The following is a 16,568-nucleotide window of genomic DNA, read 5'->3' as shown; positions in this document are numbered from 1 at the left end:
ATCTCCCCCCACTGATGCATGTAGGATTATTTCTTCATCAGACTATATTTTTGTATTTGCTGACTTTTATTATAATTGTTTATGGCTCAGAAGTTTCCTTTTGATTTTCAAGTCTGCACCTTCATTTCTAGACAGTTTTCTGCTATTATATCTGGATTTTTTTTTTCCTATTCTGTTCTGTAGTAAGACCAATAATTTCGCAGCAAGTTTGAAGTTTATATGCCACAATCAATATACACAAAATGAGAAATTTGTTTTTACAAATGAAAATGGAAAACAAAATTTATAATACTGTAATTACGTAAATAGTACTACTGCAGAAGCAAGATGTAGGATTGAACTCACAGATGAAAAAAATGAAATCCTACATCATTACAGCTGCGATATTCAAAGCAAAGGTTACAAGCTTAATGTTAAATTTGTTTCCCTTTCTTACGCTCCATGAATTTCTAAAATCAGCCCACGTCCCATTTGCTCCTATTCTGTTCCCCCCTCCCTCTCTTTTTAATTTTTGCTCTCCCCACTCCCATTTCTTTCTATTTTTTTTTAATTTTTAATGGGTGAGCCACTTGAGATAATGTTCAGACATCAAGGCACTTCATCACTGTATAATTTAGTGTTCAGGGCCTCCTCAAAAGAACATTCTCATACATAACTACAATGTCATTGTCACATTGTCACAAAGCATGTTTTGTATATTCACAGAGTAGGCAAAGCATGCTGCTGCCTCCCCCACCAAACTGTCTACAAATGTCATTGTAGTTGTGTTAACAATGCTGTTATTATCTTATTATATAACATGATTACATTAATAATACTGTTATTACACCCAAGAAAATGTGCACTATCACGCAGAAATTTAACATCCAATCTAGACACAGATCCCCCCAATTATAAGGACCTACTTTATAAGAGATCTATTAGCATGTAATGCACATACTGCACCATTCACCCGTTTAAAACCTGCAATTAAATAGTTTTTATATTCACAGACTTGTGCCCCACAGAGTCCCTAAGCAGGCTTATGATCCTAAGCAGCCTATGGCTTCAGAGTTCCAAAACACTTAGACTCCAGGAGGACTTGGGAGGAAACTCCCAGAATATTAACCAACACTGAAGCTATGGACATTTTGGTGGGGGAGGCCGCAGCGTGCTTTTTGTGCTTGCTCTGTGTATATACAAAAACAAATTCTAGAACATTTTTATTACCCACAAAGAAATCCTGTGCCCATTAATAGCCACTCCTTGTTTTTCCCAGCCCTTCTGTCCACTCACCCATGCCTAGGAAATTTCCAGTCTATTTTATGTTTCTGTGGGTTTGCCTATGCCTGATATTTTATGTAAATAAAAGCATACAGTAAGTGGCCTTTATGACTGCCTTCTTCAATTAGCACAATGTTTTCAAGGTTCATCCATACTGTGGTATGTGTTAGTATATATCAGTACTTCATTTATTTTTATTGCTGAATAATATTTCATTGTGTGTGTATGCCACATTTTATTTATCTAATTATCAGCTAATAGCTAGTTCTACTTCGGAGCTATTATGAATAATGTTTCTGTGAACATTCATGTACAAGCATTTATTTGAGTACTAATTTTTTTAGCTATATACCTAGGTGTGGAATTGCGAGGTCATATGATCCTAGCTATTTTAACTAGGTAATTCTATTTTAACTTTTTGAAGATTTGCCACAATAGTTTTCCATAGCAACTGTATCATTTTACTGTCCCACCAGCAATGTATCAAGGCTCCAACTTCTCCACATTCTCATCAACACTTGTTATTTGTCACTTAAAAAATTATAGCCATGCTAGTGGCTGATTAGCTATTTTTAAAGCCTTCTTGACACATTTTAATGTCCTTAGTTGGTGACTAATGATATTGAGCATTTTTTCATGTTCTTGGTCATTTGAACATCTTCTTTGGAGAAATGTCTGTTGAAGTCCTTTGTTTATTTAAAAAATCTGGTTGTTTGCGTTTTTGTTGTTAAATTGTAATGGTTTTTAAAAATGCATTCTACATACCAGATATATGATTTGCAAATATTTTCTCCCATTTGTGAGTTGTCTTTTTACCTTCCTGATGGTGTCCCTTGAGGTATAAAAATGTTAAATTCATCTATTTCTTCTATTGCTTATGATTTTTGTGTCATATCCAAGGAATCACTGCCAAAGCTAGTGCCATGAAGACTTACCCTTACATTTTCTTCTAAGAGTTTTATAGTTTTAGCTCTTACATTTAAGTCTTTCATTCATTTTGAGCTAATTTTTCTACATAGTGTGAAGTAAGGGTCCAATTTTATTCTTTTGAATGTGGACATCCAGTTGTCCCAGCATCATTTGTTGAAAAGACTCCTCTTTCCTTGTTGAATGATCTTGGCAGTCTTGTAAAAATCAATTGACCATAAATGCATGAGTTTGCTTTTGGATTCTCAATTCTATTCCATTGACCTATGTGTCTATCCTTATGTCAGTTTTGATTACTGTAGCTTTGTAGTATGTTTTGGAATTGGGAAGTGAGCTCTCCAATTTTGCTCTTTTTTTTTTTTTTTTTTTGAGACAGAGTTTTGCTCTTGTTACCCAGTCTGGAGTGCAATGGCGCGATCTTGGCTCACCGCAGCCTCCACCTCCTGGGTTCAGGCAATTCTCCTGCCTCAGCCTCCTGAGTAGCTGGGATTACAGGCACGTGCCACCATGTCCAGCTAATTTTTTGTATTTTTAGTAGAGACGGGGTTTCACCATGTTGACCAGGATGGTCTCGATCTCTTGACCTCGTGATCCACCCGCCTCGGCCTCCCACAGCGCTGGGCTTACAGGCTTGAGCCCCGCGCCCGGCCAATTTTGCTCTTTTTTTTTTTCAAGATTGTTTTGGCTTTTCAAGGTCCCTTGAATGTTCATATGCATTTTTGGATCAGCCTTTTCATTTCTGTGGAAAAGGGCTTTGAGATTTTGATAGGAATTGCATTGAATCTGTAAGTCACTTTGGGTAGTATTGTCATCTTAAAAATAATAAATCTTCCAAGCCATGAACAGGATATGTAGTTCTATTCATTTAAGACTTAAATGTCTTTCAGTAGTGTTTTATAGTTTTCAGTGTACAAGTTTTATTATTTATTATTTAATTAATTTCAGTGTGCACATTATTTAATTAATTACTGAATAAGTAATTATTCAGTAATTAATTACTAAATAAGTATTATTTACTACATTAATTACCAAATAAGCAATTAATTAAATAATAAAATTAAATAATTAATTTAAATTTAAATAAAGTTTGAGAAAACCACAAAAACTCAGAGATCAGCATGTGGTTGTGAAGCCAAGAAAGTTAGATTCTTATTTGTAGAACAGAAAATAGATATTTTTATCTATAGCAGAGACTATTCTAAACCTAATTAAAGAATAGAAAGCTAATAAATGGCAAAACACTGTTTAATTTATTATACAAAAATGTAATGATTATTTATTATTATTATTATACTTGAAGTTCTGGGGTACACATGCAGAATGTGCCGGATTGTTACATAGGTATATACATGCCATGGAGGTTTACTGCATCCATCCCCCCATCATCTACCTTAGGTATTTCTCCTAATGTTAGCCCTCTCCAATCCCCCCTCTCTGCTATTCCTCCCCTAACCCCAAACCCCTGACAGGCCCCAGTGTGTGATGTTCCCCTCCCTGTGTCCATGTGTTCTCATTGTTCAATACCCACTTAAGAGTGAGAACATGCGGTGTTTGGTTTTCTGTTCTTCCGTCAGTTTGCTGAGAATGATGGTTTCCACCTTCATTCATGTCCCTGCAAAGGACATGAACTTGTTTTTTATGCTGCATAATATTCTATGGTATATATGTTCCACATTTTCTTTATCCATTCTATCATTGATGGGCATTTGGGTTGGTTCCAAGTCTTTGCTATTGTGAAGAGGGCTGCAATAAACATATGTGTGCATGTGTCTTTATAGTTGAATGTTTTATAATCCTTTGGGTATATACCCAGTAATGGGATTGCTGGATCAAATGGAATTTCTAGTTCCAGATCCTTGAGGAATTGCCACACTGTCTTCCACAATGGTTGAACTAATTTACACTCCCACCAACAATGTAAAAGCGTTCCTATTTCTCCACAGCCTCTCCAGCACCTGTTGTCTCTTGATTTTTTAATGATTGCCATTCTAACTGGCATGAGATTGTATCTCAATGTGGTTTTGATTTGCATTTCTCTAACAACCAGTGATGATGAGCTTTTCTTTCATATATTTGTTGGCAGCATAAATGTTTTCTTTTGAGAAGTGTCTGTTCACGTCCTCCCACAATTTGATGGGCTTGCTTTTTTTTTTTTCTTGTAAATTTAAGTTCTTTGTAGATTTTGGTTATTAGCCCTTTGTCAGATGGGTAGATTGCAAAATTTTTTTCCCATTCTGTTGGTTGCCAGTTCACTCTGATGATAGTTTCTTTTGCTGTGCAGAAGCTCTTAAGTTTAACTGGATCCCATTTGTCTATTTTGTTTTTTGTACTTCTTCCTTTCCAATTTGGATATCTGTTAATTTTTTCTCGCCTAATCCCTCTGGCTAGAACTTCCAATACAATATTGAATAGCAGTGGTGAGAGCGGGCATCCTTGTCTGGTAGCACTTCTCTTGAAATGTGGCACCAGACAAGGATGCCCGCTCTCACCACTGCTATTCAATATTGAATAGCAGTGGTGAAAGTGGATGGGCATCTTTGTCTTGTTCTTGATCTTCAGGGAAATGTTTTCAGTCTTTCATCATTGAGTATGAGGTTAGCTTTGGGTTTTCCGTAGGAGCCCTTTACCATTTTAAGGAAAGTCCTCTTCTATTCCTAGAGTGCTATGTGTTTTTATCATGAAAGGGTATTCCATTGTCTAATGCTTTCCTGTATCAGTTGAGATGACCATGAGGGTTTTTTCCACTTTGTTCCATTAATGTGGTATATTACATTGATTGATTTTCATATTGAGCCACCCTTGCATTCCTGGAATAAATGCCAGTTAGTTACAGTACATTATTCTTTTATGTTGCTATTGGATTTAGTTTCATAGTACCTTATGATAAAGAAATTTCAATTCTGGGAATTTGTAGAAATTGGCTAAAGTTATGTGCATGGTTTATTAAAGAAAATTTATTCCAGTGCAGTTTATTATTGAAGAATTTTAAATAGCGAATGAGTAAACTGGTATACAACAGAAAGGACCCCAGTCTCTCTAAACCTCTTCCAATAAATAGGCTTCATATTGATGAGGTAGGAGACTGTGAAGTAATTGCAAATCCCTGTTCAAAGTCCCTTAGGTTTAGAAATAATGCTTGCTTGCTGATTTGTCCTATCAGTGTCCTAATCAAGATAAAAGGAAAGGCTGTTCAGATGTCCCCATGACCTGTCCTGAGCGAAGCTGTTAAAAATACAACAGGCCAGGTGCAGTGGCTCACGCCTGTAATCTCAGCACTTTGGGAGGCCAAGGAGGGTGGATCACCTGAGGCCAGGAGTTCGAGACCAGCCTGGCCAACATGGTGAAACCCCTGTTTCTACTAAAAATATAAAAATGAGCCAGACGTGTTGGCACACGCCTGTAATTCCAGCTACTCGTGAGGCTGAGATTCTTTTTTTTTTTTTCTTCAACAGCTTTATTGAGGTATGATTTACATACTAAAATTTACTCATGTAAGAGTTCAACTTGATGATTTAACTTTTTGTTTTTTTGAGGCAGAGTCTTGCTCTGTTACCCAGGCTGGAACGCAATGGCATGATCTCGGCTCATCTCGGCAACCTCCACCTCCTGGGTTCAAGTGATTCTTGTGCCTCAGTCTCCAGAGTAGCTGGGATTACAGGTGAGGCTGAGATTGTTATCGCTTGAACCTGAGCGGCGGAGGTTGCAGTGAGCTGAGATTGTTTCACGGCACTCCAGCCTGTTGACGGAGCAAGATCTCACAAAACAAAACAAAACAACCTGTTCCATTGCCAGCAGTCATCCAGTGCTGCTAGCAGAGACTTAGATGATAAGTCCGGGGCAAGCAACCCACTGCTGAGTTCAGAGGCACTGAAGCTGTTTGAAGAGTTGAAGAATCCTGGCTGGGAGCAGTGTACATTATACCTGGTATTATTGTTGATAAAGAATAAAGGGAAAGCAAAATCTTTTAATAGGATTGTCTAGGGGTCCTATAACTTCCATTTTATTGCAATTTAGAGAATTAAAGAATGTTTCCATCCAGCGAGAGGATAAGGTACAACCTCGGCTGACTCTAACACATTATGTTAAGGAAGTAGCTTTTTATTTTATTCCGAACTTTGACCAGGAATTGGTATTGATTTTTAAAGATGTCTTTTGCCTCTGATAAGGTAATTCTAAATTTTTAAATCAAACATATCAGCATGATTTTAAATATGAAAAGATGGGTTTATTGGTGTTTTAGACATCATTTTGATATCTGTTTTCACAGATAGAACGGGTCTATAATTTTATTCATGTCTTTTGTTTTTTTTCTTCAGTAAATTAGGTAGCTATTTTAATTTAACTTAATTTTAGGTTCTGGAATACGTTACATAGAGCCTGGGGATTATTCCTTGCAAGTTCAAAAAGGGAATAAGCTTCCTCACCCAAGGACTTCTAAAATTTAAATTTAATATATTTAAATTTAATATAATTTAAATATAGTGCACAAATCTTAAAGTGTACGGCTTGCTGAATTTGACACCTGTGTGGCCACTGTACGGATCAAGATATAGAGGTTTTATGTCACTTCAGAAATGTTCCTTGTGCCCCCTCCTTGTCAGTCCCTACCCACATCCAGAGGTAGCAACTACTCTGGTTCTATGACCAGAGATGAGCTTTGCCAGCTCATGGACTTTAAATAGATGGAATCATACCACATTTTTTTGAGTCTGGATTCTTTTACTCAACATAATGTTTTAAAGATTTATCTACGTTGTGTGAATCGTCAGAGTTCAGTCTTTTTCACTGCTACATAGTATACCATTGAAATGATTATGCCATAGTTTATTTATTCCTTCTGCTGATGAACATTTGGATTTCTCAGTTTTAGCTACTATGACTAAAGCTTCTGTGAAAATTCTAATGCACACCTTTTGCTGGACACTTGTTTTCATTTATTTTGGATACCTCAGGAGCAAAATTTCTGGGCTGTGGATTGGGTAAATGTTAAAACTTTGGGAACCACAAATAGTTCACAAAGCAGTTTTATTGTTTTTTTGTTTGTTTTTTTGAGACGGAGTTTCCCTCTTGTTGCCTAGGCTGGAATGCCATAGTGCAATCTCGGCGGGGTGCAATGGTGCGATCTCGACTCACTGCAACCTCCACCTCCTGGGTTCAAGCAATTCTCCTGCCTCAGCCTCCTGAGTAGCTGGAATTACAGGCACCTGCCACAACACCCAGCTAATTTTTGTGTTTTTTAGTAGAGACAGCGTTTCACCATGTTGGCCAGGCTGGTCTCAAACTCCTGACCTCAGATGATCCACCTGCCTTGGCCTCCCAGATTGCTGGGATGACAGGCATGTCCAGACAGTTTTATTCTTTTACATTCTTGCTAGCAATATATGAGGGTGTTAATTGCTCCACATCCAGCTAACTTTTGATATTATCAATCTTTCGTTTCTAGCCATTCTGGTGGGTATGTAGTAGTACCTTATTATGATTTTAACTTGCATTTCCCCGATGAATAATAATGTTGAGCATGTTTTCATATGCTTATGGTCAGTCAGCTTCAAGACTTTCACTAGAGATGATTTTTTTCAGTTTATTTTATATTTATTACTCTTCATTTTCCCTTCTTAAATATTTATTTTAATGGTCTATTCAGACATTGTATATATTATTGAGCCAGCTTTTGCTGTTTGTCTTTGCTTAGAAAAGTCTTATTTTGATTTTTAAATTTACTTGAGAAGTTTTTGAAAGATTAAAAATATCTTCCTTTGTTGATTATATTCTTTTTTAAAAAAACAATTCTGAATGTTGTATCTTTGCCTTAATTTTTTTTAAAATTAGATTTCCCAATTTTGTCTATTTTGCTGATCCTTGGAGAAAAATCTTACAAATTATTTTATCAACTTTACTGTTTTTCTGGTTCCATTTTGTTAATATGTGCGTTGTTAATCACTTAATCCTGTTTATTTGAGTTTTTGCCACTCTTTTTCTATCTTTTGCAGCTTATATTTTATCGATTTATTTTCTTGTTTAGTTTTTAAGTAAGTCAAGCATTAATTTTTCTTCTGCAATGAATACTATATGTAGTATTTGTAGTATTTTTTTAAATTTCTTAATGGAGCATTGTTACTTTATTGATTGCTTCTTTGACACAAAGGCTGTTTAGGAGAGTCTTAATATAATTGCACAGCATTATGTTCAGGTAATGTGGTCTTTACAATTTCTATTTTTGTGCTGTAAGTTCCTTATAAGAAGCTGCGGTACTTTATTATCCATCATATGTTATGGGGAATAAAGAAAGATGATGATATCATTAAATGAAGACCAAATAGACATGCAGACAAGTGACTCTCATGGTGAAGGAGATAGACATGGTCCTTGCCCTCAGGAAGGTTCCTCTCTAGAGGCTACCTTATGTTAAGCAGCCCAGTGAGATTTGAGCTCACAAATTCCTTATTTAGAAGACTGGGGCTGTAATTGCCTGGCTAGAGAAAAAGTGCCAGACCACTGGGAGAGGCCCAGCATTGATCATCTCTCTGGTTTCTTGAGTAAATATAGGTAATTCATGTTATTTTTATCTCTATGAAAAGAAATCATTTCATTAAAGTCATCAGATTTACTGGCAGTGTTTTAAGGAAGTTTTACTCTCCTCTGAGTCAATGTTTATATCTTGTCTTCATGCCTTCCTAGTGGCATTGACGGGTCCTTCCTGTTCTTGGGACCCATTGACCATTCTTCATCCTCCCTCTTCCTGCCTAGGTCAAGAAAATCTCTTTCGCATTTGCTATAAAGAAACTTCACTTCACCTCCCAATTCTGGCCAAGACGTTATTTATCTATACCGTCAAATTCTGTCCTCCCTCTAGGGCTCAGCCTTTTGGAAATAAAAGCCGGGAGAACGTGTGGACTTTTTCCACATCTTTATCTTGTGGCAATGAACATGGAGCTGACTACCTACCTGAACAGGGAGGAAGGAACAGTGGAAAAAAAGGAAACAAAATCTTCAACGATTAATGTCTCACAAACGAGGCTACTGTAACTCTTTCAAGGTAATCACAAATTGAGAGAGTTTAAGGACCATGTTTAATTTCCCAATCTGTAAATTGATTGATATGCACCATGTATTTCACGGTATCCAATGCTTTGGGGTTTTTTTTGTTTTTTTGTTTTTTGAGATGGAGTTTTGCTCTTGTCACCCAGGCTGGAGTGCAGTGGCACGATCTCATTGCACTGCAACCTCTGCCTACTGGGCTGAAGCGATTCTCCTGCCTCAGCCTCCCCAGTAGCTGGGATTACAGGTGTGTGCCACCATGCCTGGTTATTTTGTATTTTTAGTAGAGATGGGCTTTCGCCTTGTTGGCCAGGCTAGTCTTGAACTCCTGACCTCAGGTGATCCGCCTGCCTCGGCCTCCCAAAGTGCTGGGATTACAGGTATTACACCGCGCCCCGCCTGTTTGTTGTTGTTGTTGTTTTCTCTTTCTTTCTTTTTAGTATTTTATTTATTTATTTGCCACTTTTATTTTAGAACCAGGGGCTACATATGCAGGTTTGTCACAAAGGCATATTGCGTGATGTTGAGGTTTGAAGAACAATTGAGCCCATCACTCAGATAATGAGTGTAGTCCCCAACAGGTAGTTTTTCAGCCCTTGCCCCACACTCCTTTCTGCACCATGACACTAGCAGTCCCCAGCATCCAGTGCTTTTGTGTGCTTCCACCAAAGAAAGATCTTTTGCTTGCCCTGCTGTGTTCTCTGACCAAGAGGAAGTAGTTGTATTTCTGAATACCCTGTAGGTATCTCTCTTTAATCATCAGAGGTGTCAATAAAAAACATTTCCTACTCCTTCCCCGGAGTGCTTCACTCTCGGTACTCATTTTGTCTAGGCTACCATCTGTAAGACTCTCTCCTGATAATATATACTAACCTGCAATGTGTCATCAGCCCTAGAATCCCTCCTGGGTAAAAGCAAAGGTCTGAAGTTAGACCATCTGGGCTTAAGTCTAGATTCTTTGCTTCACAGGTGTGAGATGTCAGACAAGTTACTTACTGAATATAAATATCGTTTGAAAGATGAAGATAAGAGGACCTATCTCATCAGGCTGCTATGAAGAGTAAATCTCTGCATATTAAGCTTTTATCCCACAGTTTGGCAAGAGTAAGCACTGGCAAATGTTGGCATAGTCTCATCATCATCATCATTATGATAATTATCACCACTATTGCCACCATCAGCACCATCATAATCCCCATCATCCTTATTCTGGAGCGGTACGGATGGTGACCGGTTTTCTAGCTGGTATGCTATTTGCATCCCTAAGCTAGGGGCAAACAAAAGTGTTTTCTTAGATTACTTCTTACCTACTTTCAGACCGTAATTATCTAATCCCACCCATGGCACGGTTATGGATGATTCTTATAGAATCCTAGAATATTGTTACATTTGATTCATAACTTTATATGCTCTTGTAGTTTTTCTTCGTATAAATATTTATTTGTATACTTGAGAGACAACAAATAAAGTACTGAAATTAACTCATGACTTATGGGAATTTAATGAAAACATCTTTCCGAAAGCTCTGCAATGTATACATGCATGTGTTCGTATATACGTATATAGGTTTATACTTTTATATAAATTATTCTTAATTCACTTTTCTCTGGGATAGTGACTCTGAAGGTTAAAGTATGTTCGGAAATAGTAGGTGCAATATTGAAGATTAGTAGTGAAGTATTAACAACACTTAAGCTTGGCACTGCCCATGCAGCCCCCACAGCACGTGCAGGAGGAGTTTTCTCAAGTTTTGCCAGGGGAGAGTCCATTGTGCCTCTTGAGCTTACCGCTGTAACTCAGGTGTGATCTAGCCCAGGGTTGACATGTCGTGGATGTCCCATGATTATTATTCAAGGTGGAATAACTATCACTCTTACCTTGGAGTTTATTGTACTCAAAGAATGTGCAGTCATCCTTAGATCCCCAAGAAATAAATCCAACATCCACAGCCACTTCCGTGTTTTGCTTCTGCCAAATGTATCGGTTCAATGAGGAATACACTCCAATTTATTACGTACATGTGCTTATGATGTTTTACTCTCCAGGGTCATTATTTCTCACCTTAGCAGCCTATTCAGTTCTTAATCTTCTTTTCATGTATTGACTATTCACCTAATAATCATATTCTGAAATTATCGCTTCTTTCTGAAGTAAGTGGACAAACCATTTGTTAGATAATAATGAATTACTCGTTTTGATAATGTACATATTTTGGATGAGAATTCCTCTTTTGAATTAAAAACATGCAATATGGAATGAATGAGAGATCTGTTATACACTGTTTAATTTATAGGCAGTAAAATGGTGGCCCAGAGGATAGATTAAGGTAACATAACAGAATGACTAGAATATATTTATGACTCCCAGGTAGGTGTTTTTTCCCCCTGGAATATTCTGCTAAAATAATTTGATGCTTTGTTTATTTCTTTTCTTACCATGTATAAGTGTCTTAAAAACAGGCGCTCTAATCTCTGTAATGCCTAGGTCAGTGCCTTGCATCTGTTAAATGTAAAATAAATATATTTCTGTGATTGATGAACAAGATGGAAACCTCTACTGTGCTTAAAAAATAAAAATAAATATTTATTGATTTAAATACGTGTTCATGTTTTAAAAATAAATTTATACATTAAAAAATCCCATCTTAAAAAATCTTCCTAATAATGCCAATGTTGACTTCATTTCTTCGAAATATTTTTACTGATTACTAAAGTAATACTCACTGGAAAACATCCAAACAACAAAAAAATAAAGTAGAATGTAAGGGTCCCCCACAGTTCTGCTCCTCTCCCGCATAAAGACAGTTAAAAGTTGAGGAGTATTACTCCAGATATTGTCTATGAACAGACTACCATGATATATAATCAGTAAGTAGGGCTAAGTTATACATGAAACTTTAAAATTGTTTTCATTTAAAATGAATTCTGATTTCATCATATAAAGAGATGTAACTTCTTTAGAAGCTATACCGTATTTGTTAATTCAATGCATTTATCATAATTTATTTAAATAATCCACTTTTGATAAACATTTGGGTTGTTTTCAGTTTTTAATTATTTTGAACAATGTTCAATTTTATATTTTGGTCCATATGTGTTTGCGGGTTTTTTTTTTTTTCTGTGTTTCTATGGCATATTCTTAGAAATGGGTGTGTTAGATCAGAGGATATGAACATTTTATAGTGGGATAGAAATTGCCAGATTGCCTCCACAAAAGTTCTACTATAAACTCCCTCCAAAAGTAAATGACAGTGGCTGTTTCTTTACAATGTCCCCAACAGTGGATATTTTGCTTTCAAAATTTTTGTCACTCTCATATCCAAAATACCAGATTTTCTTACTTTTAAATTGGATGTCCATATGTAACAGTGAAGTCAAATATCTCTTTATATTCATTAGCCACATTTTCTTTCATGTATTATTTGTGCATGTTGCTGTGATACAATGTTTTTGTTATAATGGATAGTGTCACTTTATCTGACTTATAGATGACATTTCTCTCAGTTTGTTATTCATGCATTGGTAGGGTGTATTTTCTCCTTATTAAAGGTTTTAAATTTCAATGTAGACAAATACGTTTATTTTTACTTTCTGATTTTTTAAACATGTTTAAAAAGGACTTTTTAGATTTTTTTCTATCCAAAATTATGTCATCCCATTTTTTTCTCTAGTTCTTGTACAGTTTTAGTTTCTACCTCTCTTATCTTTGATTCCCTTGAAATTTGGTTTTATGAAAATTGTCATATTTCTCTTCTCCTCTTCCCCAGCAAGTGAGTTGCCCAAATCTTCACTAATTAAAAAATATTATATTTATATTAAGCATTCATATATATTTATATATACGTATATACTTATATATACGCACACATATATACACATATACATATATATACATATGTACGACTGACACACCGCTACCGCACAGTCATAACTAATGGTTGCCAGGAGGTAGCTCTCAGTGATGTCCAGAGCCACTTTTGCAACTATCTACCTTACTAAATTCTCATGGTTTTTAATAAGGATTTTCAGTGAAATGTTTTGGGTATCAGAGGTTTGCAATTCAAAGCTAACAAATTTCTGATAAGTATGCTTACTCCTTTCAAATATTCAGTTATATTCTTTCTCCTTTTCTAATTCCACTAAACACTACTTCAAGAATAATGTCAAGTTTACCTCTGAACTCTCTTTGATTGACGCAATTTTATTTTTGTGCTAGTACTATATAAGGTGTATTTCATAATAGCACATTTTAAGTATCTGTGTGACAAGCCCAGCTCAAAATTCTCTTTCAAAACTTTCTTGAGCCGGGCGCGGTGGCTCAAGCCTGTAATCCCAGCACTTTGGGAGGCCGAGGCGGGTGGATCACGAGGTCAAGAGATCGAGACCATCCTGGTCAACATGGTGAAACCCCGTCTCTGTTAAAAATACAAAAAATTAGCTGGGCATGGTGGCGCGTGCCTGTAATCCCAGCTATTCAGGAGGCTGAGGCAGGAGAATTGCCTGAACCCCGGAGGTGGAGGTTGCGGTGAGCCGAGATAGCGCCATTGCACTCCAGCCTGGGTAACATGAGTGAAACTCCGTCTCAAAAAAAAAAAAAAACTTTCTTGACACATTTATTCTTTCAAATATGCTTAAGCACTATTTTGTTAAATTCCAGTGAAAATGTTTTTGAGAAATTACATTGTATTTTCATCACACTATTGGTACCACACGGGGTTATAGATTTATTATGGAAAATTGGCTATTTGTTAAGAAGCATTTGCTATTTATACAGCTGTCTTACAAATTATAAATAAGAAATATTTTGGCACTTACCCAAGCTTTCTTAACTTAGTTGAATTCTGTAAATTTCTTAATTTGGTATGTGTGCATTACATTCTACTGTTACTCCTTAGTGTCTTACATGTTTAAAGTATGTTAGAAGGGATTCACTCTGTGAACAGGTATTCTGACAGGTAATTTTTTGTGCATAGAAAAGTTATTGTTTTGTGTATCACTTTGCAACAATCTACCTTACTAAATTATCACAGTTTTTAATAAGGATTTTCAGTTAAATGTCTTGGGTATCAGAGATTTACAATTCAAAGCTAACAAAATTCTGATAGGTATGCTTACTCCTTTCAAATATTCAGTTATATTCTTTCTCCTTTTTTAATTCCACTAAACACTACTTCAAGAATAATGTCAAGTGACAGTGTTTCTGACAAGAGTTTAAATGTTGGTGTGGGGACCTGCCCTTTGTTCTCCCACTCCAGGTGAGAAGATGGTAGAATCTTCCCAATAATTCTGGTTATTGGAGGATATAGTAGACTTACTCAACATGTTCGGTGGTACTTTGAGAGGAGAAAGCTTTTCAGAGGAGCTGCCAACACATGGAGCAGCCATGTAATGGCAGCACTTGAGTGTAGGCAAGTGTCTAAAATACCACCTCTACCCTGCACACACACACAAACATGGCTCTTCTCAACCATCTTGGGCCACGGAGAGCTGAAACATCCTTACACACAGTGGTGTAGCCCAGACGGTAGCTAGGAGTCGAGAGCCAGTGTGTCTCCAAAAGCTATCATGATATGGAATGAGGGGACCTGTAGCAGAGGCTAAGATCAGAGCCCAGGGCCAGAGGGAAGACATGGCTGAGTCTAAGAAGATCAGTAAGACTGGTAAGACTGGGGAAGACCATCAGCTTTCTCGCCAAAAGAACAGTCGTGTATGGTGCATGGTAATATAAGAGATGTTCAGTTGCATCAATAGTGGGAATCAGCAAGACAACCCTTTCCCAAAGTCAAGATGATATACAAATCTCACGAATCTAGAAAAAGGGCCAGTCTGAGTCCAGTGGTGTTTTACAACCAGTTATAGATTTATTTGTAGTAGAATTACCATTAATTAAGCTAAATGTTGGCTCTGTGGAAATATTAATATAACAGGTAAAACTCTGGCATGTAAAACAAAACAAAAAAGAACAAAGGCACAAAACAGAACTCTAGCAATGAAAAAGGAACAAAAATTGATAGCTAAGAGACAATTTAAAAATCAAAAGAAAATGTAGACAAAATTATGTTCTAGGGACTTACATAATACTAAAACTTAGTAAGATGAAAAAGATTGCATAGACTACAAATCATTGCAGATAAACTTTTCAGACTTATAACTTTGGGAAAGCAACCTGGTTTCTCTAAGTCTGTCTTCTCTCCCGTATAATGGCATTCAATTGAGGCATATAACAGTTCATCACTAAATGTTAGCTTTTGTCATTTTTATTGCAAGAATTTCCATTACAACCTTGCAATAGTGAAAAATTAGAAAACCATTAATATTTGTCAATAAGGGAATGATTAAACTGTGGAGGATCCACAGTTTCTGACTGTATAGCATGAAGTTAAGAATGAGGGTATTCTATTTGCATCATAAGCAAGATCTTCTAGATGTATTGTTTCATGAAAAAAAATGCAGAACAGTATATACATAGAATGATACGGTTTATGTTTCAAAACCAGAACAAGAGAGCAAGAATGCAAGCGAAAGCAAAACAGAAATTGAACTGATAATAGGGATGGTGGTGGAGGTTGATTTGGGTGGTAAAGAGAATTTTATCTTTAACTCTGAATTTTTACAATAAAATGGCGGGTATAGTATCTAGGAAAAGAACTGAAAATTTTTTAAGCCACTTATTTTAAATAACTAGGATCTTGAAGTTTCTCCAGGAGTCTGCAGGGGCATTCGACAATGCCTCTTTAACATCTCTTTCAGATCCTCCCCTGGGTCGGGCGTGGTGACTCACGCCTGCAATCCCAGCACTTTGGGAGGCTGAGGTGGGCAGATCACTTGAGGCCAGGAGTTTGAGACCGGCCTGGCCAACATGGCGAAACCCCATCTCTAGTAAAGAAAATACAAAACAATTTATAATCCTTTGGATATATACCCAGTGACGGGATTGCTGGGTCAAGTGGAATTTCTATTCCTAGGTCCCTGAGGAATCGCCACACTGTCTTTCACAATGGTTGAACTAATTTACACTCCCACCAACAGTGTAAAACTCTTCCTATTTCTCCACATCCTCTCCAGCATCTGTTGTCTCCAGATTTTTTAATGATCGCCATTCTAACTGGTGTGAGATGGTATCTCAATGTAGTTTTTATTTGCATTTCTCTGATGACCAGTGATGATGAGCATTTTTTCATATGTTTGTTGGCCTCATGTATGTCTTCTTTTGTAAAGTATCTGTTCATATCCTTTGCCCAGTTTTGAATGGGCTTGTTAGTTTTTTTTCTTGTAAATCTGTTTTAGTTCTTTGTAAATTCTGGATATCAGCCCTTTGTCAGATGGGTAAACTGCAAAAAT

This window comes from Cebus imitator, unplaced genomic scaffold (assembly GCF_001604975.1).
Source record: "Cebus imitator isolate Cc_AM_T3 unplaced genomic scaffold, Cebus_imitator-1.0 Scaffold464, whole genome shotgun sequence".
NCBI classification, from domain to species: domain Eukaryota; kingdom Metazoa; phylum Chordata; class Mammalia; order Primates; family Cebidae; genus Cebus; species Cebus imitator.
Note: the sequence above shows the minus strand (reverse complement) of the source record.